General features: G+C 24.2%; 1 long non-coding RNA gene across 2 annotated transcripts; it reads right to left on the minus strand.

Annotated features, from left to right (window-relative positions):
* Positions 1-6,269: 6,269 nt before the first annotated feature.
* On the minus strand, positions 6,270-7,490 carry LOC114179873. Of its 2 annotated transcripts, XR_003603539.1 has the most exons (4): positions 7,426-7,490; positions 7,309-7,334; positions 7,160-7,214; positions 6,270-7,069 (listed from the first exon to the last, which is right to left on the minus strand). It is a non-coding gene; the product is annotated as an uncharacterized LOC114179873 (long non-coding RNA). The 2 variants fall into 2 exon arrangements; XR_003603540.1 differs by having other exon boundaries at positions 7,160-7,197; positions 7,309-7,481.

The raw sequence follows: 7,490 nt of genomic DNA on the forward strand, positions 1-7,490 counted from the left end.
TATGAGAACAGATGCAGCAGTGATAGATCCTGAGGGTATTTATAATGTTGTTATGTGTTAGTGCTCTCAGCTATGATTCCAACTGCTAATTATACAATTTGACTATATGGAGTGTTTGTGGACCGTTTATTTGTCAAACAGCTCAATTCAATGGCCCACTCCCTCTATTAGTAGTGTGCATGCGCCTAAAATAAATTAGACTTGTCACTTTTGTATAAACTATATGAATTTGATTTGAATATTGCTTCTTTTGATCGTTTATTCTTCTTTTGTTACATATAATCTTGTATGTTTAATATGCAAAGTCTCTGACCTTAGTTATAGTATAGTCCCAGTAATGGTGAAGCTAGATGGTTTATTTGTGTTCGGCAAATATATAAATAAATAAGATATAAAGATATTTTTATATAACAGATGTCTTATTCAAATATATATAAAATAATTTAAATTATAGTTAATTATAAAAGTAAAAACATAAGTTTTTTTGTTAGGTTTTAAAGGCGTAATAAAATAGGGGATGTAAAAAAATTAATAATTAATCTAAATATTTTAGTTGGGTGAAATGGGAGGGGAACATAGAGAACATATTTCAGTGGTGGTAAGCAAGTAAAGTCTTAAATAATTTTAATTAAAGTAAAGTATCAATTAGATTTAAAAATCTTTCAACAACTTATGTGATTAACATGCATATATATTTAAATATTTCGTTAATTAGTTAGCATGACAAAAATCATTATTTTTTATATGATTCAAAAACAAAAGACATAGATAAATGAAAACCACAACAATAATAAAGGAAAAAAATATTTTATTTTAATATCAAATGGAATGTAAAAGTAACATAAAAATAAAAATAAAAGAAGAGAGTGAAGAACTTTCAAGGAAGTACAGAAATATTGGGAAGAAGTTACACTGATTACAAAATTCTAGGAGGATACGAAGTAGTGACAAATCTCTAACAAATATTTTACAGGTATCAAAATTTTATATAAATGTATAAAAAAGTTTAAGAGCGTCAAATATATAAAATATACTAAAAATATATTAAAATTTAAAAAAAATAGTTTAAATTATATATTAATTTATATAAATCTAAAAATTGGAATCTTATTAATAATATGTAAATATAAAAATATTAATCAAACAAATTAACTGCATAATTTTTGTAACTTTCAGTGTATTTTTTGTAACTTTCAATTAAGAGTCATCTTATTTGTGTCTTATAAAATTAATGTCAGACTCATTTTTGTAAAGAAGTCAAGCTATTAAAATTCCATATAGATGTATAAAAATAATTTAAAAGTGTCAAATATATAAAATATACTAAAAATATATTAAAATTAAAAATATAGTTTGAATTATATATTAATTTAGATAAATATAAAAATTGGAATCTTATTAATAATATATAAATATAAAAATATTAATCAAACAAATTAACTGCATAATTTTTTAACTTTCAGCATATTTTTTGTAATTTTCAATTAAGAGTCATCTTATTTGTGTCTTATAAAATTAATCTCAGACTCATTTTTGTAAAGAAGTCAAGCTATTTCACACAAAAAAAAATAATAATAAAGAATTAATGTATTTTTTATCTAATCCAAATTCAGCTTATTGGAAAGAGAACCATAAAAAATCACTCAAATTGATCCAAATAGATGAAAGTAAAAATATTAATAATAAAATATATAAATTTGTATAAATATTAAAAAAAATTAGGGAAACATGATTACCCCTATGTCATAGAAAAGATAAGTTATTGATCTAGGGATAGAAGATATTGGAGGAAAAAAGTTTGATCTTGGGTGAACTGTGTCTGTCTATCTGAATATAAGATCAAGAGGGAGGAGACACTCCAAGAAAAATATTTATTATCAATATTTTTTGTCCAAAAGATTTAAACAAAAATGGAGTTTAAATTTAAATTAATTAAATATAAACACTTTGTTTTCTTTTAAACTAGTGCTTTAGTCGTGCGTACGCACGGGTGCTGTATTTTTTTTTTTTTTTAATTTTATATTTGTAAAAAAAAAAAAATATTGTCATATTTAAAGTAAATAATTATTTTATATTTGTCATTATACATACGAATAATAATAAAAAATATTAGATTTAGATATTATTAGATTCAGGATGGATCAATGTTATTTTAACATTTGTCGTTATAATTTTTAATGAAATACTTTAAAATTGGTTACAAATAATTTTATATATTGTTTTACTTGGAGTAAAAATATATTATTTTTTAATAAATTACTTTAAAATTGCTTACAAATAATCATAAATATTTTGTTAGATGAAATAATAATATATTATGTTTTTTAAATGTTTACCAATAGATGTATTGGTTACAAATAATATTATGGTTATTATTATTGTGATATTTATGTATTAAAATGTCACATATATTGGTTAACATAATTTTGGAGGGATATATTAATTAAAATTTTAAATATAAAATTCAGGAATTGTTTTTTTTTAATATTTTGGAATACAAAATTACAAACTTTGAAGTAATATATGGAAAATGATGTTTTAAGAGGAAAAATATTGTTGGGTGGATTTGTATGCGTTCAAAGAAAAAGTTTAACCCTAAGTGAAAAAGGGTAAGACAACTTCATGACTATCAAGAGAATTATGCACTTAAAATTTTCAAAATTTTTGAGCGTGTTTTCATCTGGAAAAATAAGTTTGTTTATATATAATATGAAAATGCATTGAATTGGAAGGTGACCGATAATTTAATATTTGTATAATTATTGTTATATTTAAATAAAAAATATATATTTAAGTGTTATAATTATGTATAATTAGTATCTAAATAAATAATTTGATAATATTTAGATGTAAATTTATTTGCTTTAAATTGTAATATTGATTAGTGATGTTTAGTTAAACCATATAAAAAGTTGAGGTGGAGTTTACCCTTTTCAATATAAAATATAAACATAAGATATTTTAGGAATCTTGAACAAAATAATAATAAAAAGAATAACAACCACGATAATGATAATTATAATTATTATAATACTAATACAAAATAATAATAATATTATTAATAACATTAATATTAATAATAAAAGTAATAATAATACTGAATATTGATTAATACTAATATTAACACTAATACTAATAATAATAATATTATGGATCCAGTCAAAAAGAATAATAGTATGAAAACAATTAAATAACTAATCAAAAGTATTCTTAGTAATAAATTATTATCATCATAAAAATATCACTACTACAATAAAACTTTTAAATAATGATCAATTTTAGTAACAAAAATTATGTTAGAGACCAATTTTCTAATTAGAAACCAATTATTTTAGTAGTCAAAACCTTGGTAGCTAATGTTAGTGACCAATTTAGAAACTAATTTATAATAAAAATTATTTTATTTATCAATTTAGAGACCAAATATAATTTATTGAACTATTTTAGTTGCCAGTAGTGTTTAGTTTATAAATTGGTACATAAATTGATCACTATAGTGACTAATTATTTTTTGTCACTAAAATTGGTCATTATTCAAAGATTTTCTTATAGTGTACTATGACTTTGTAAATGACATGATAAGTATTAATAAAGTATCCTAAAGTATCAGATACGGATACATGTCGAACATGAATACGTGTCAGACACGTATACCTGCCGGACACCCCAAATTAAAGAATCGGTACATCATAGAATACAACTAATAATAAGTAGTGGTTGGTATTGAGACATATGTATATGTACGTTATTATTATTATTTAAAATTATATTAAGAAAATTAATATAATTATAAATAATATGATATTTTTTTATTAATATATAATCAAAGAATGAATGTTAGTTGTATACACACATACGTGTATATAACTTGTAATTTAATTATATGTCTTAACCTATGAAATTATTTTTAAAAGTATAATTTATATGATCTATATAATATTTTATGATTAGATTAAATAAATTAAAGTTAACTCCTTTGTACCACCTAAAGGTTGTGCAAATGATCCTAAGAAAATTTCTCTGGTCAATAAAATGTTAGAAAAATTTCTTTGGTCAATTTTTATCCCGTAAAAGAAAAATCTTTTACATCCATATCTATTATTTTTTAGCTATAATTATTACTTAGAACGTGGGAAAATATGATAATTTTGGAAAACATGAGACTTTGTCACTTTTCTTAATAGAAAACTGTTAATACGTAATTGAAATACACTTTATTGTGTTATAATCAGACCTTCAATCCAAATTCGTATCTTTCATTATGCATGCTCTATAAAATATTTTTAAAATTAAATAGATCCACACTAAAGTATAATGAAAACAACACTTTAATATAACATATTCATAGGAAAGTATAGTAAAAATAGTGATATAGGAGAAAAAAAACTCCTAGCCAACTTTAGTGCATGCCTTCAAGAATGCACCCACAGTTACATGATCAGGATTGATGGGTCGAATTTATGATGAATTCATGAATGCAAATTATATGCACCCAAACAAACATGTTGAGAGCGTGTGGGATTTAAGGGAATTTGGCTTGAGTATGACTCATTTTTGTTTTGTTAAAATTTCTCTGATAAATGAATTGTGTTTTGGATTATTAGGGAGGAATGACCCAGGTGTTTGCATATTAGCAAGTCGAAAATCTGTCATATTTTGCTGTGAAAAAAATTATTATAATAAGTTAATCTTGAATAAAGTATAAGTTTTTTTATTTTTGTTTTTCTCTATCATGAGTTTAGCGTATTTTGTCATGATTCTTTTATTGTTTATTTTTTACTTTAACAAATATTTCATGTGATAATAAATGAAATATAATTTGATAATGATATTTTATTTGAGACTATAATTTTATATAATTTATTATTAAATTTTAATAAAAAATATTGTAGCAAAAATTAAATTTTAAATATTAAATTTACTTACAAATTTATAAATATGAAAATAAAAATTTAAATAGAATCAAATATGTTATTCTAATTTAACTATCAACATTATCTATATAACTTTGGCTATGTTGCCTTCTTGACACGTCTCCTAATATCTCTAAGACTATGTACAATTAATGATATAGGAATAGTTTAAACATATTAGTTTATTACTAATAACAATATTAATAAGGTTAATTCTAATTTCAATGTTTATAATAATAACAAAAATAATCATAATTATATTAGTAATAATAATAAAATACAAATAATGATTATAGTAATAATAATAATGATGTAAATCATGTTGGAACTCCATTGAAGCTGCGGGGAAAAATCTATGATACTATAGTCCACCATATTTCAAGTCCTTCAATTACTCACCCAACTTTATATTTTGAAAACAAACAAACACAGTGGGAAAACTTTCCCTAACCCTTACAAAATCTTTTAAATATAAATACTTCATTTCATTCCTCACCTCTTGCATCTTATAAAAAGGTCTTAGCCAAGTTTCTGAAATGCACTCATTAGCAAGCACTCATATAAATTTTTAAAATGTAATAATCGAAACAAAAATACTTAAAATAAACCAATAAAGAGAAGTATTTAGGATGCAAAAACAAAAATTATCTTTTCCATATATTACTGTTTCACTTTCTCATAATCAACAACTACTAAAATGCTATTCATCTTCAGTCCATTGTCTACACACATTTATCATCATCTACAGTTACGGAATATCAACAATGTCGTCATCATCTTCATTTTTCATCAGTTCAGATTCTACATCCCTTCCGCACAAGTCATTAACATCACTGCTACAAACAACTGTAAATAACTGTATATTAACAAAAACTAAATTTGTTTCAGAACAACTAAATCACTTTTGTATAATGTATAACATTATGAAAGCAATAGAGAAGTTTCCACAATTTCAAAATTTTAAAGACTCTTAACCCATAAAAAAATGCATTACTAAAATGCATTATTTGTAGTACCTAAATAGTATGATAACATTACCTCTCATTAGTTGTAGAATCTTAATGTCCACATTATACAACTTATACAGCAGAACCTGACATGCTTAGTCATTTCAAAGATATCAACATAGTTGTTAATCCAAGATTGAAAAGTTAAAACTTTCAATGCACTATGATTTTTCATTTGCTCCCAAAACCCTTCTAACATAGAATTGTCATGCACCAAATACTTTTTCACTTCCAGGAGAATTGAACATGTTTAGTTACCTCCATTTGGATCATTTCCAAATCTACTGCCACCAACCACCACAACTTTTCCAGCAAGGAAAAAGATTGAAAAACTACAAAAGATAAAAGTGGTCAGAGAAAAATGGTTATATATTCCACATTAAAGAAAGTTATGTGCATACAAATAATGGTGGACAGAACAATTAATTTAATTTCAATTAAGTGTGCGTTTGTGCCAACTATTTGTTGGTACATAACCAAAGCAACATTTTCCATACCATAAAAATGCATAGATGAGATAATTTGTATCGTCAACAATTGTCCTACCAAAGTTTAAACACAATGATATCCAACTTTCTACTAAATGGTTTGATCAACTTCATGACCACCAATATAGCATCCATGTCTCAAGCATTTTTTAATGAATTATGTGCATCTTAAGCAAGGGTGAGTTTATTAGTCATGCCCATCTTTCAAAAACCCAACACCAAAAAACAACCAAACACAAATCCTCAGACTAAAAATATTAATATAATCTTTAACCTGGGAATGGAACCGAATCAACCATTAGAAAATACCAAAAAGTATAATGTATATGTAAACTATTACTTTCAGGATGAAAAAACTTTACCTCTTGATGGTCATAGGGAAGTATTTACCCTTAACTACAAATTGGCCCTTTCGATCTTAATTTACACAGTGTTGTTTTATAGAACCCACCAAAGAAAAGAAGATGAGAAAGAAAATGAAGAATTAGAAAGGTAACATAGAAAACTGAAGCATTGCCATTATTATGGTATAATGTTGAAGAAATACTTGGACTAAAGATTGAGAGTAAAAGCTTAAGATTGAGAATAGAAACTTACATGTTTTTGGGTAACTTTTGTTTCACAATATTTCTTTTTCTGGGTTCAAAACCTCTTCTTTGTTCTAGAAGATTTCAAGCATTAAAATTAGAGAAAATCAAGCACGAAGAAGGAACCAACATTCAAGAAAGAGAAAGTGAAAGAAAAATCTCACATTTTTATTAGACTGGCTTATTAGTTCTTCTTATCCAACTACATAAAGAAGCAAACTATAAAAAAATCCAACACAATTGATATGCTTAAGTATTTATATAATGTATTTGTGATATTCTCAAAGAATCTAAAAGCTAAACAACATATTACCTTTAAAAATAGTAGTGGCAAACGTCCTTGAGGAAGAAGAAAAAGAAGTGCCCAAAAAGTCAAGAACAACATATTAAAAAATTGGATTTTAGAAACAAACAAAACTATAAATATTACCATTTAATAATAGCACAATTGAAACGGTAACAACATATTCCAGCATCAACATCACTCATAGTTCC

The sequence above is a fragment of the Vigna unguiculata genome, chromosome 3, assembly GCF_004118075.2.
Source record: "Vigna unguiculata cultivar IT97K-499-35 chromosome 3, ASM411807v1, whole genome shotgun sequence".
NCBI classification, from domain to species: domain Eukaryota; kingdom Viridiplantae; phylum Streptophyta; class Magnoliopsida; order Fabales; family Fabaceae; genus Vigna; species Vigna unguiculata.